Below are 15104 nucleotides of genomic sequence, written 5' to 3'. Positions count from 1 at the left end.
TCTACATGGTCTGGGTTCAGAATATTCTTAGTTGTTCTTCAAATTATAATATTTATGTATTAAGAACCGAGAACCTGTGATCTGTTTCTGGATTACAATGTTGAAGGGGCCGCTAGTATCAACGAAAGATGATTAAAATGTTGAAGGGGCCACTAGTATCAACGAAAGATGATTAAAATGTTGAAGGGGCCACTAGTATCAACGAAAGATGATTACAATGTTGAAGGGGCCACTAGTATCAACGAAAGATGATTACAATGTTGAAGGGGCCACTAGTATCAACGAAAGATGATTACAATGTTGAAGGGGCCACTAGTATCAACGAAAGATGATTAAAATGTTGAAGGGGCCACTAGTATCAACGAAAGATGATTAAAATGTTGAAGGGGCCACTAGTATCAACGAAAGATGATTAAAATGTTGAAGGGGCCACTAGTATCAACGAAAGATGATTAAAATGTTGAAGGGGCCACTAGTATCAACGAAAGATGATTACAATGTTGAAGGGGCCACTAGTATCAACGAAAGATGATTAAAATGTTGAAGGGGCCACTAGTATCAACGAAAGATGATTAAAATGTTGAAGGGGCCACTAGTATCAACGAAAGATGATTAAAATGTTGAAGGGGCCACTAGTATCAACGAAAGATGATTAAAATGTTGAAGGGGCCACTAGTATCAACGAAAGATGATTAAAATGTTGAAGGGGCCACTAGTATCAACGAAAGATGATTAAAATGTTGAAGGGGCCACTAGTATCAACGAAAGATGATTAAAATGTTGAAGGGGCCACTAGTATCAACGAAAGATGATTAAAATGTTGAAGGGGCCACTATCAACAGGAGATGCTGCACACAGTGTATGTACACAGATCTTAATCTCGGTCGAGATTCGGCACAGCTGAATATTTGGACTGACGCCTTCACCAAATCTCGGAGCAGCCCTTCATAATTCATGTCTGGAAATTTGCTTTAAGCTTCTAGCAATTGATATGCACTTATGTGACACTGCTGTTCGCTTCAAATAAGTTAGTTGAATATTAAACCACCTCAGTATCACGTCTATATTAATGCTACTTTACGTACTGTCTAAGTATGTCAATTCCATTGAATAAACTATCACTAAAGAAGATGGGTGACTATCGACGTATCGAGCTGAGAACCCACAGAGGGACAAACATCAAAGTTAAAATTGAAACTCTCCAGAAAAAGAAAAATTTGCATTCTAGTTAAAACAATCAATCCATATGATAGTTTCGAAAAATGTTTTTTCGATGTACTCATTTCAAAGGAACATTGTAAAAATCCTACTTAAAATCACCGATACACGAAAAACACACAAAATAACAGTAAATTTGACTTTTCCAAGCAGATTTTCATATGGAGTGGGCCAAGTCTCCATTGTGAACTAAGTAAGATATGTTAGTACATGTTCAGGTGTAATATGTTTGGTAAATAAAAGTATGGAGACTTGACCCACTCTATGAAAAAATCTTAGTTCTTGTGTATAACTTTTGTAATATTATCAAGAAAATTTCTATGTCCACGACGGGTGACTTTAGATAGCTTGAGATTCGGAAATCCTTCATGGGATGGATAGCCGAGGTGGTATAGCGGCAGTCTCACTGAATTTTTTGACAAGCCTAGATTGTATATCTGTGGTTCGAATGCCAATTTTTCATACCTATTTTTTTTTCTTATTAATGAATAGACTTCCCATAATTATTTGTCTCTGGCATTTTATGCTAAGTTTATGCAGTCTTAAAGGACACAACGCATGTTTCTAAACTTTTTCATTTTTTCAGCAAAATCAATTCTTTTCATGCCTAAAACTTTGTGTTTTAAATGAAATAGTTTGCGTAGTTTTCGAGTTTGAAAGCGATGAAATTCAAATCTTGCGATATGTATACTTACTTTCGCTATTTTACGCGCTGTTATATGTGACGTCATATGCGCCCTTTAGGGTTTGAAAACATCTATTAGCCATTTCATAAACAGATTAGATTTAATTGACAAAAAACCAATTGTCACGTTAACGCGTTAACTGCTTATAAATAATATTGCATTAAGATGTTTAGTGCCGTGCTCGGGTGTACTAGTTGTCGGTAGAAAGGATTTAGACTGAGTATTTTTCAATTTTTCAAAGGAAAGTATGAGAAGAAAGACGTTGGGATAATTTTTTGTTGGACCAAGAACTTTACCTTAAAAACAAACACCCAGTCACCATTTCAAAACCCGCTTGGACAGAGACCCAGATAAACTGTGAGACAATGGATATATCGAAGCTATAAGCACTGGTAGGCCTACAGCATACATTCTGTTTTGGTCTTCAAATTCAATACACACTTGGATCAACTGACCTTCACCTTGTAACAACATATATACAATGTAACTTGTGCTAGGCCTATATCAGTTTCTAACAACTGGTAGATTTACAAAAAATTTAATGATACAAAATAATTGAACTTTTAATTATATAAGTAATAGAATATTGTATTTCCTAACTTTAAATTGAATTATAAAATCATTGAACTTGTAAAATCTTTCTAGAGTGTGTCAGTATAACGCCGTGATCCCACTTCCTAACGACGTGCTGATCACAATTCAATAATAATCATAAGATTGCTTTATCAAAATAAAATAATGGTGTTTCCATTTTTAAATTTGATTATTATACCCCCCGCAACAAGTTGTGGGGGGGGGGGTATACTGGAATCGGGTTGTCCGTCTGTCCGTCCGTCCGTCTGTAGACGCAATGGTTTCCGGACTCTAAAGCATTATCCTTTCCACCTACCGTCACCATATCATACATATGGACTACCCATGGGATGAAGATGTTCCCTATCGATTTTGGGGTCAAAAGGTCAAAGGTCAAGCGCACTGGACATCGAAGAAGCAATATGGTTTCCGGGCTCTAAAGCGTTATCCTTTCCACCTACAGTCACCATATCATACATATGGACTATCCATGGGATGAAGATGTTCCCTATCGATTTTGGGGTCAAAAGGTCAAAGGTCAAGCGCACTGGACATCGAAGTAGCAATATGGTTTCCGGGCTCTAAAGCCTTATCCTTTCCACCTACAGTCACCATATCATACATATGGACTACCCATGGGATGAAGATGTTCCCTATCGATTTTGGGGTCAAAAGGTCAAAGGTCAAGTGCACTGGACATCGAAGTAGCAATATGGTTTCTGGGCTCTAAAGCATTATCCTTTCCACCTGCTGTCACCATATCATACATATGGACTACCCATGGGATGAAGATGTTCCCTATCGATTTTGGGGTCAAAAGGTCAAAGGTCATGCGCACTGGACATCGAAGTAGCAATATGGTTTCCGGGCTCTAAAGCGTTATCCTTTCCACCTACCGTCACCATATCATACATATGGACTACCCATGGGATGAAGATGTTCCCTATCGATTTTGGGGTCAAAAGGTCAAAGGTCACGCGCACTGGACATCGAAGTAGCAATATGGTTCGGTTTGTCATGCCATTTGTTTTTTACACTCAGAAAAGAGGTAGTTTATACCTATTACCAACACCCTTTGGGAGATTGGGGTAAGCGGGGGGTATTCTTAGTGAGCATTGCTCACAGTACCTCTTGTTTTTATTGATTTATGGTTTTTTTTCTTTCTTTCCGAAATTCACCCGAGACAGTAGCTTGGCCTAGGGCCTAGTTCTCAACAATGTAGCATATTATAATTTGTCTAATTCAAAAATAAATAATAATTGCACTGTTTATTTTAGAAAAACAGCACCAATTACAGATGTATAAAGGACTAACATTACCAAACAGTTTGTAGACAGCGAGCCATATAAACATTATTTACTCGCAATATTGCAGATTTCATACTCGCTTTCCTTGCTATATCTGGTTATATACATCGCTATTTGTATGCAGTGGTGGCGAAAACATATAAAAACTCAAGAAATTTGTCAACATCGATTTAAATGTTGCCCATGGTGAATAAATTAGGCCCCCTAAAAGCTGAGTTTTTAATAATATTTCACAGTACATGTACTTTCACAATCCGAAGGGTGCATGTGACGTCACTGTACCACGTGACTACCTATCTAATTAACTTGACTTTTTTTAAATCGGGGCTTAGAATTAAGTCTTTATTGTGGTTAATTATCGCAAAATTTCGGCGAACAAACTATTACAATTAATTACTATAAGCATAAAGAAGACAAAATGCATGTAATTTTGTATAAGTTAAAAACATGATATGTGTCCTTTAATGAGGATCACAAGTAATAGATTCCAGCATGCAACTAGTGAATAAATGTAAACAAGTATGGGGCCTCCTGTGAAGTATGGATGTAGTTTATATAAATGACACGTTAAAGGAAAGTTAAAGAGAACAATTTCAACAATGCTTGAAGAGATCATGACAAAAGCCAAATATGCAACCAACTGGTGCACACTGTCTAAAAGGTACTGTGAACTACAGTTCAGTACAAAAACAAAAGCAAATCAAGTGTCTGTTTCTGTCCCATTTGTATTTGCTGGGAAATCTAACAGCAAATTTGTGTTCTGTAACTGTAAAACCAGCCTCAGAGTTGTACCAAAAGAGGCGAGAACGGATGCCTTTATTATATTCGGTATATTAGTAGCAGTAGGTTGTAAATGCTATTCAAAACATTAGTTGGGGAAAAACTTAATCCAAATCAAAGCATTTGATACTGCACCATACAGAAAACGCTATTCCACATTTGATTTACACCACAAAACGTGAAGTTTCTCATTCATATCAGTTAATATGTCAATGGAAATGCGGAGAGCATACTGTTGGATGTTGCGAGCATATATATGTAATGTCATTTGGTACCTTCTATGGTACTCCGGGCATCAGTGTAATTATGTGTGTGTTAAAAACAGCTTTTAAAATGTCTGATATACATGATGCTGCCTTTGAAACAAATTCTGATGATAATTTTGATTAAATATCATATCTATACATTTGTTTTGAATTCTAAATATTTTGGACAGCGTTTTAGTACGGTACTGTATCTATTGTAATTACTTGTTCCATCAATGCGGATTTTAAACTCCCGATTTGCGACCGATTCCCAATCATGAATAGGCTTATTGTTCGCCAAGTTCACCCATCTTCTTTTCCGTTCAAATGATCACTTCCATGGTGCAATATTTTATCTCCCGAATTTGAAGAGTTCCTGTTATTTGTTTTTTTAAATTAGCGATGTACAAGGAGGTATGTGGATATATTATGTATCAGTATCCCCTTGCCTTTTAAATTTTTCCCAGACGCTGAAATCTGTTGACTTCGGAATATCCAACATTCTACCTATTTTTCCATAACTTTTACTCTTGGACCAATATGATGATGTATTACAACCAGTAAAAGACAATTGCGACACTTCATTAAAAATCTCAAAATATCTTATGTCATTAAAAAAAAATTTGACGTAAGTTCAGGGCTCTCGAAATTAACATATGCCCGTCAGTTCGTGACTGGTTAAAAGTCTGGTGGACTGACTAACATTTGTTTTAGTCAGTCCGATGGGACTACATGTAGTCAATTTTCTAAAACTTCATTCTGGAAAATATACATGTGAATAATCTTAAACGAGCATTTGGCATTCCTCTGTAGATATCAGGTAAACCTGATTAGTAAATATAAATCTCACATAAGTATTACAATATTATCTAAGGCATATTGGGTTAAATGGCATATTTCATTTTAATAACATTAACGAAATATGTTTAATTATGTCTGGAAAACTGGTGGACTGGTAAATTTTTCTGCGGAAAGGTTGAAATTATACCCCACCAGTCCGACTGGACTGGTGACATAAAAAGTTAGTTTCAAGCCCTGAAGTTGTGACTATGACTTACCAAATAGCGATCAGCCGGGTTCGATTACTCGTCAGATAGCTCAGTTGGTAGAGCACCTGACAAGAGATTCAGGGGACCCGGGGTTCGAATCCTGGTCTGGTTCGTTGCATTTTCTCCCTTTCTGTTACATTTGGTGCTGTGACCAATCAAATGCCATTTTATCTGCCAGGTTTCACAGAATCTGGAAGTTTAAGATTTTATACAACACTGTCTTTGTGTAGCCCTGTGCTGAGTTAATAAGGTACCTCAAAGATGACTTTTTAGCTGCAAAATGAGATAACCAGAACAGCTTAGATTCAATCCTACCTTCATGTATTAGGAAATTCATATTTCTATGGACCTTCAGATACAAGACAATGCTTTCGGCGACAGTAACGGACATTTGAATTTGACACATATATTATTTAGTATTTTTTTCTTTTATTCAGTATTGGATAATACCAAACATTGTGCTCTCTACTAGGGCTTCCTCTATCATCTTTTATAACATTGATATAGACCTGGACATCAAATGGACCTACTTGTTGAGAAAGACTGTTTACCAGAAAAAAATCATTATATAAAATGTACAATATACCTCAAAAGCAATACTGTAAAAGTTTTAGCTGTGAAAGTGATGGCAACCATTTATTTTTTCAAAATCTCTCGATGGCAAATGACTTTTAAAAACATTCATTTTGTACAAAAGAAAAATCTAATAAAACTATGTTAGATGACCACTTTTAGTGTAAAGAAATAGACTTTATCAGAGTTTCACAGTAGCCAAGGGCAGATAACTTAACACCACTGTCAGGTGTTTGTAGATAATGTAAGGGTTTTCTCCCTTGACCTGGTGTTCAGCTCAGTTGACATGTGGCAATTTTCATTAGTAATAAAAAGATAATCTCTGTAAGCTTTGGAGAGATATAGACACTTATAAATATGTATTATACAAGATGTAGATTCAGACTAAGCATTGTACAGATCTTAATGAAGTTGTATGTATTATAAATGTAACTGTACATTAAATTATTTGTGAATTTTGTAAAGTCTTTTGCCTCATAGAAATAGAAACTTAAATTGTCCTGCTTTCTAAAATGCAGGTACTTGTAAAAGCTTACTGCACATTCATCTACTCTTGTTATGTTTGTGAACAACTTTCAGTGAAAGAGAAGAGACCACAACAAATTTTTTCACGTTGAAATCATTCTTTAAGATTCTAATAGTATGAAGCCATATTGAGTTGTGTGAAGACTCTCTTGTTTAATATTATTTTTGTGATGTCAATACTATGCATTGAATTATTTTTGAGAATTCACGGTTTTGCAAACCGGATTTCCTTTTGTGTGCTTACTAATGTTTTCAGGGATTTTTTTGAAAGAAAAAAGACTAAGTGAAATTACCGTAGGAATTTTTTATTTGCATATATTTGCATTAAAATTAGAGACTAGCTAATATACCCTTCAGCAGAGAGTGCATAGGGAGTCAAGCCATTTATTATAATAGGCAGACTGTTGCTGTTCCTGGTAAATTTCAATATTTAGTTTCCAGCAGTAGAAATCTACATGTTAATTAGATTAATATAAAGTACAGTAGTTCATTTGTACTTCACATATGTCTAATTAATCATGAATTGAATTAATTTAATATAGGAAATTTCTACTAGGTTTAAGTATGTATATGAATGTGTACAGAGAAATTTCCGTGATTTTTTTTGGGGGGGTGTACTGTTGGGCGTTGTTTGCCTTTAGGACGGGTCATGTAACTATGAAGATAAGCATGGTTTCAGGTCCACACCAAGAAATATTGCTTTGATTTAATGACGCGTACATTGTAGCTTGTTCTCAGTATGAAAGAACAACCTTTACATATAGAGTACTGATAGTACTATGATGACTTGGAAATATTAAATGTGTTGTTTTTTTTTATTATGCAGTGTTTTTTTTTTTTTCACGCTTGCAAAGAATGTTTATTTTTCTCTTAGGCTTTTGACAGTTTCTTTGTAAACTTTTAAAGAAAATTTGTGCCTTTGTTGTATTATCTGACAACAAAAACATCTGGAACTGCAGATGTTCTGTGCAAACATCCTATTTGCATAATAATTCTTTATGGTATTAAAAATCAAATTAGTGTGCACTTAACAAATGGGATATGTGATTTTGATGTTAATTAGTGATGTATGACTGTGTCGTCTTTTTATTTCATTTATTGTAATTGAATTTCTAATTATTTTTTATTGTAGTCACACAGAAACAGATGCTGGGGATGCTTAATTTGGACTCTGATTTTGTTATAAAGCTTTAAAGAAGAAGAACACAGTTTGCTTATAATTAGGTCATATTCCCTGTCATCTTCATAATCAGCAAAACATGGAGAGGTGAGATTTTCTTATCAAAGGTCAAGGTCAACATAATTTACATTGAGAGGTGATTTTTTATGATAAATGATAATAAATGGTCAAGGTTAATTTACAATAACATATTGGAAAAATTAGAGTTTCTTATCAAAGGTCAAAGGTTAATTAACATCTACAAATACATATACTTGAGATTTTCTCTTCAAATGTCAAGGTTTATCTACAAGTACCTGAGATTTTCTTATCAAGGGTTAGTCTACTGTTCAGTAGCTTGGAGAGATGAGATTTTCTCATCTTGAGGATAATCTGTACTGTCCTGGCTACATATCTCTAATCACGATGCATTTTCTGATATTTTTGTATGCCTAAAATGAAAATTGTCAATTGTGATCTTTGAGAAAATTCACAGGGCCAAATACAACCTTATGTGAATATGATCCGTGTATATTTCTGCTAGATATCAGAAATCCTTGTGTGAATATGATCCGTGTATATTTCTGCTAGATATCAGAAATCCTTATGTGAATATGATCCGTGTATATTTCTGCTAGATATCAGAAATCCTTGTGTGAATATGATCCGTGTATATTTCTGCTAGATATCAGAAATCCTTGTGTGAATGTCATCCTTGCATATTTCGCTGACATTTTTTCAACAATATCATAAATATCATCACAGCAATGCAAAGCACTTACAGAGAAATTTACTGAAGAGAAATTTATTTTATTCAAAAATTCAGTATATGAGAAAGTTTATGGCATTGCTAAGTTACAGAAATAAGTTGATAATAGCCATTACCTCAATTGTTGAGGTCTTTAGTATAATTTGGTTTTATTGTGTAGGACAATGAAAAACATAGTCATGATATGAGGCCTCTTGGATGTAGTAATTTGATTGGGGAGGAGGTCTACACATATTTGAAATCTCTAAAAAGGGAAGAGGCTAGAGGAGAATTACCGAGTTGATTTTCCTGAATGTACTCGGTCCGTGAAGGGTAGGTCTATACTACCCAGATCATGGCGACTGTAAACAGAAGATATGCACTCTATTAGAATACATCAATCACTCGACGTCCTGACCAGATTACGAGGTGTTGAGTAGTTGGTTTTGCTGATTTGGTGGAATTTTGATAGGGGGAACATAAAAGTGTGTTGCTTATCATATTCTGTCACGCTGGACTCAGTCATTCTACTTTATATGACCTGGATCATGGCAACTCTTCTGTGACCTCTCTGCAATGGTTAGAGTCATGCCAAGTGATTGATCAAATGTACTGGGACTAGAAATTAGAATTACATTAAACAATAGACATGTTTGTGTTAAATTTTGTCCCAGAATACAGCAGCAATTATAACACACGACTTTAATGGATTTCTAATGTGTGAAGTAAATTTATCTTCATTATTTTGTTAAGTCCTGCTGTATCTTCCTGGTCAGGGCATGGACCTTTGTTTCACTGTGCCGTGATAAACGAAGAAGAAAGCGTTATGCAAACTCCCAGGATATTCAGCATGATACATCTGATAATTCTTAGAAAGTTATTTATGAAAATAATTATAATAGGGGGAGGGGGGGGGGCTTTTAATGCATGCAATACCTAACCTTATTATATACTTTCAATTTCATCTCTTCTTTTTTCTTTAAATGTTTGCGGGCATATATCACACGATATATGCCCGGAAACATTCCGGCCCGCAAACATTACGTCACAATCAAATTTCTACGCCGTTAATTTTCAAATTTTTCGTGTTTTTCATCTTTTACTCAGTTAAACCGATAAAGTTATTGTTAAAAATAAAATTATTGTTAGTTTCTAAATGAAATTGAAAGTATATAATAAAAAGGTTATACACTTTGTATGGGAAATATGACGACCTCGTTTTTTGTCGCGAACGGACCTCGCAAGCTCGGTCCGTCTACGCGCCAAAAAACTCGGTCGTCATATTTTCCCATACAAAGTCTATAACCTATAAATATTAAATTTTATCCACTGTGTACTTTTGAGATTTGTGTGAATGTGTTTTGAATGATGTGGACCAGATGATGAGGCAATCTCTTCAATGTGCTGGCCAGGACAATGCTTTTAAATCAAACCGAATTTCTTTGGTTGTAATTAACCTTATTTAGCCACGTCCCCTGCGCCATTTCTACCCCTGCTCTCAGATTTGTCCTCACACTGACCTCTGCTGGGTTGTCTTGCTTAATGTAGATCTCTCTTTGATCTTTCCTGGATCAAAGAATTTAACGACCTTTTATGATGATTATTAGCCTTATTAAGGTCACAACCTTTGGTGACCTATTGGTATCTGTAGGTGCATGGTCTTGTCTGACGTAACAGGTTTGTGATATTTACATGTTTATGTAATCATTTAGCCAGAGGAGCACGTTTTATGTTCTGTGTATTGCTTGGTACTGGATCATAACATGTGCAGTGCTCTCAACGTGTTCATCATGTGACAGGTTTGGAGTCTTGCTGTCCAATGATTTTTTTCTGCCGGTTTATTAATACCCAGAACTGTACAGACTAATCCCAAGTAAATTCCTATGAGTAATTAATTATAAACTGTCATCAAAATCTTTGCTATTGTCTGGACAGTTGAATTATAAATCTTGGAATACTACCAGTTTCATCTTCCACATCAATATTTAGATAGATTCATACATATCTCCATAAATATTGCAGCAGGAACGGAGGAAGGGTAATAAAAGTTAGAAGCTATTATGTCTAGTTATTTTGGGGCGAATGGTTCTGATTCACAATGAAGAGCTCGTTACGCAACACACAGGAACATGTGGTCATAAAGCCAGCTCTGGTTGACACTACCAGGTGATCCATCAAGCAACGTGTCGAGCTGGACACTAGTGGGACACGGCCAACATGAATTAAGAGAGTTCTCTTATTACCATCCATCATCTGGACAGCTCTTTCAACATATTAGACAACCCCAGTGACCTCTGTTGACCTGTAAAAAAAAAACAACTTTCCTATTTAAGTGATTTAATGTAAGAAAATATTCTATAGATTTTAATATTTTCCAAAATTTGGTTGAAGAGAATTGTGACCCTTGTTGACCTTTCACCTCATCGTGTGTTACGTGGGTCTGGTTCATGTGAAATGGCACAATTATGATGCAAACATATTCTGACAGTTGCACGTATATATTGTTCAACTGTAATACATGTACTTAATATAGTTTAATTTAGTATGATAAGTACTAATTTAGTATCATCACCCAAAAAGCATGTTTATGAGAAATGAATTTGAATGCATGAAACAATTTTAATTAGGAAATTGTTTTTAAAGTACGCTGTTAACCAATAAGGAATGAGTGGAATTCTAAAGCAGCACGTCAACAAGTTCATTTCATGAAAATGCATTTACTCATAGAGTGGCAAATTACGTGTTTTTCTTAAAATTCCATTTAATTAGATTTCACAAAAATTTGTCCATTTCCTTGGTAAAAAAATAAGGTGTTTTATGAAAAATTTATGAAAAGAATTAATAGTCACATGTATATTATTATTTAAACTTAGCACTGCATGGGGAAAATGCTTTTGAATCAGTCTCCTCATTATTTTCGATATGTTTTATCGATATACTAAATACCCCAGGTATATACATATTTGCTGATATGCAAAGAAGTGTTGAATAAGTCTTGTTATGCTGTTGGAAGTAAAATTGATAAGTTGCTTTCCATGCATAATTTTTAAAAAATATATTTTATTGGTCTTCATTAAGTTTGTGGAAATGATCTGATTGGCAGACACATGTAAGGGTTAAGTAGTACATAAAGCATATTCCATTTGATCTGATATACAAATTACCTTAAAGTGCAGAGGTAGATATGGTCGATTGTCACAGCATGTTGATTTTTATCAAAAAAATCAATAGAGATGGAGATTTTATATGAATCATCCATATAAAAGTGTTAAGGGGAGGGGGAGGGGGGTCACACCTGCCCCCCCCCCCCCCTTGCTATTAACTGACAGCTGTAATGGACCTATGAATGATAAATGTTTAATATGATATAACAGATTTTCCCCCAGGTTTTGTAGGGGGCTAAAAGCAGGTATTTCTGTTTTGAAATTCCCAATCAAAGTAAGGTAGCTTTAATGATCATAAAGCACACAGATTTTAATAAGTTTTGCTTCAAAATTGTTAAGCAAACCTAATTTTTTGGCCTCTGTTTATTTAAATGAGGTAAGCTTTGACCAAATTGAAATTCAGAGAGTCCCAATTTTACTGCAATATACTGGTTTGGGTTTTTTCCCTACTTCTGTGTATGAAACGTTTTCAAGCAAATGTCACTATTTTTTCCCAATTTGAAAGGCCTATGAGGCCCTTGAAATCAAGGCCTAAAATTACTGCATTGTATGTACAATAAAATTATCTCACTGAAGGCTGAATGGTATAGCTATTAACGTATTAATATGATTGTACAATAAATTTCTCTCGCAGAAGGATGAACTGTATATAGCTATTTGGACCTAATTTACTCCCTGAAAACAATTTTCAGGTTTTTAACGAATTTTACAATATTTAAATGAAGAGTGTTAACAATGCACAACCTTTTGATATCGTGTTATTTTAAGAAAATTGTTGGCAATGCTAAAAAATGTTTAAAATTTTGATGGAAAGCTTCACATTTTCGTATCATTTTTCCTTTCCACAAATGTACTTTCACTTCATGAACACGAAGTATCTGCATATTCTTGCTTACTATTTATATATTTTTAAACATGGGTCTTAACTGGCAGCAATATTTGGTTTGATAACATTTAAGCTTCTCGTGTTTATGAAATAAAAATTAAGTTTTATAATTGTACGATATTTTCAGTCACAAAATGACAGCAGGTCCTACTATAGAAGACCTGGAGCAAAATTTGGCTATTACATTTATGGCTTCTCAAAGATTCGATTTTTATAGATTATCAGTCCATATGATAATCATGTAGAAACTGACAATGCTATCATTAAATGAGATGTATGAACTCTAGACTATAAAAATCCTATTGAGTCGGTGTATCAAATTTTCCCATTATGATGTTTAATTGATGTAATGTTTATTGTTCAAATGAAATGAAGAAGATACAAAATCATGATTTTTTTATGATCATAATTATAATTCGTAAATAAATATGAAAACAGTTATCACATTTTCAATTTTGATCAGTTAATTTGTGAAATGAAATTTCCTGTAAATGATTGAAAGCTTTAATATGGAGTTTTAGGTATACCCTTTTCTTAATAATGAAGTTATAATTAAGAAATTGCTGTCAAATCTTCCTGACATTGGGCAGAGGTATAGAACCCAGGTCCCCCTAGATCCTTTACAATCCTGTAATGGAAATCTACTGTCAGAATAGTGTTCTGTCAAAGAACTCGTGTACTTTATATCAAAGTCATGAATTTTAATGACCCACTAGTAATTCATGTGAATAATAATCTAGAGTAGTGTACTGATAATGTAGTTGGGTTGGGCATTTGAGAGTATGACACATATTGTATTATTCACCAAGAAGTAGTTTTGTGCACTTTCTGCAAAAGTTTCTCTTTTCAATACCTTATATTGCATGGAAGTAGAAAAAAAAAATTCTCTTTTCAATATTTTGTATTACATGAAAGTAAAAAAAACACCTCAATTTGCAATACTTTGTTTTGCATGAAAGTAAAAAATAATTCTCTTTTCAATACCTTGCATTGCATGAAATTAGAAATTTTTTCTCTTTTCAGTACCTCGCATTGCATGAAAGTTAAGAAATATTCTCTTTTCAATATTTTGTTTTGCATGAAAGTAAAAAAAAAAAAAACAACTCTTTTTACAATACCTAGTTTTGTATGAAAGTCACAAAAAATTCTCTTTTCAATACCCTGTATTGCATGAAAATGTTTTTTAAATCTCTTCGCAATACCTTAAATTGCATGAAAATAAAAAGATGAATACAATTTTTTGTATGCATGCAGGAAAATATATCTATTCTCTTGACCTCTGACCTGTTCCGTAATATGGCTTGTATCTGCACAAATTCACTTCAAAGTTGCCTGCCTGATTTCATGTCACATTGACAAGGTAAATTTTTATCCAGTTTGATTTAGAATTGAACTTTGTGCATGTGAATCAGGGATTTTCATCAGTGTAAAGTGCCATTAATTCAACCACATTGACTCAAACATGGTCTTTCACTTCATAACTTGATCAGTTTTTTTCACTCTCTCTAAAATTAGCAAGAATATGATGTTCCATTATGTTCACTTCCACCATTGTAAAAAATTGGCAGGAATATGATGTTACAGTATGTTCACTTCCATCTTTGTAATGAAAGGGTCAGTCTGCAGCTGACCCACATATTTCTGTTTCAATTTCTACCTCTCATTCAACCACACAAAAATTAATCCACCATTGTTTTAAATTTCTATAAATTTACTAATTTTATTAAAATAAGTTTACACACATTCAGAAAACAATCGTAAAAATTGCATTTTTGAAGTGAAAGTGATGCATTCAGAAGTTTATCCAACTTGTGTAATGAACAGGGTGACATTTAGTGAATATAGAAATTCCAAAAAACAAAACAAAAATAAGATGGGGAAATTTCTTTGAATATTTAAAGAAATAATGAACTGCACGTCCTGATTGATTGTGCAATTTAACCTTTTTCATAGCATTAATTACACCACACCCATAAACTCATGAAATATATAGAATTTATTAGCTCACATGAGATTATTTTCATCAAAGATTAAATTGTCCTGTTTAGTTTAGTTTTATCAAATTGATCTGCATTCAGTTTCATGTCTGAGTACATAATGACCTCAGAAACCAGGTTGGAGCCAGAAGAGGATTTTAGAATTTACATAGGAAAATTCTTCAAAAATCTACTCAAGAACCACTACGATAGAA

The 15104-nt window shown here is 34.1% G+C and overlaps 1 protein-coding gene across 3 annotated transcripts in view; it reads left to right on the top strand.

Annotated features, from left to right (window-relative positions):
• Positions 1-15104, top strand: part of LOC125671020 (TOX high mobility group box family member 4-B-like) — a 45980-nt gene that overhangs the window by 459 nt on the left and 30417 nt on the right. For 2 of the 3 annotated variants that reach the window (XM_048906505.2, XM_048906527.2), the window contains exon 2: positions 8089-8223. The gene's annotated coding sequence lies outside the window, so the exon portion shown is untranslated. Of the gene's footprint in view, positions 1-2150; positions 2297-8088; positions 8224-15104 lie in introns of those variants that run through there. The other variant, XM_048906514.2, reaches the window with a different exon arrangement.

This window comes from Ostrea edulis, chromosome 1 (genome assembly GCF_947568905.1).
Source record: "Ostrea edulis chromosome 1, xbOstEdul1.1, whole genome shotgun sequence".
Taxonomy (NCBI): Eukaryota; Metazoa; Mollusca; class Bivalvia; order Ostreida; family Ostreidae; genus Ostrea; species Ostrea edulis.
The sequence above is the reverse complement of the archived record's forward strand: the minus strand, read 5'-3'. Positions and strand labels throughout refer to the sequence as shown.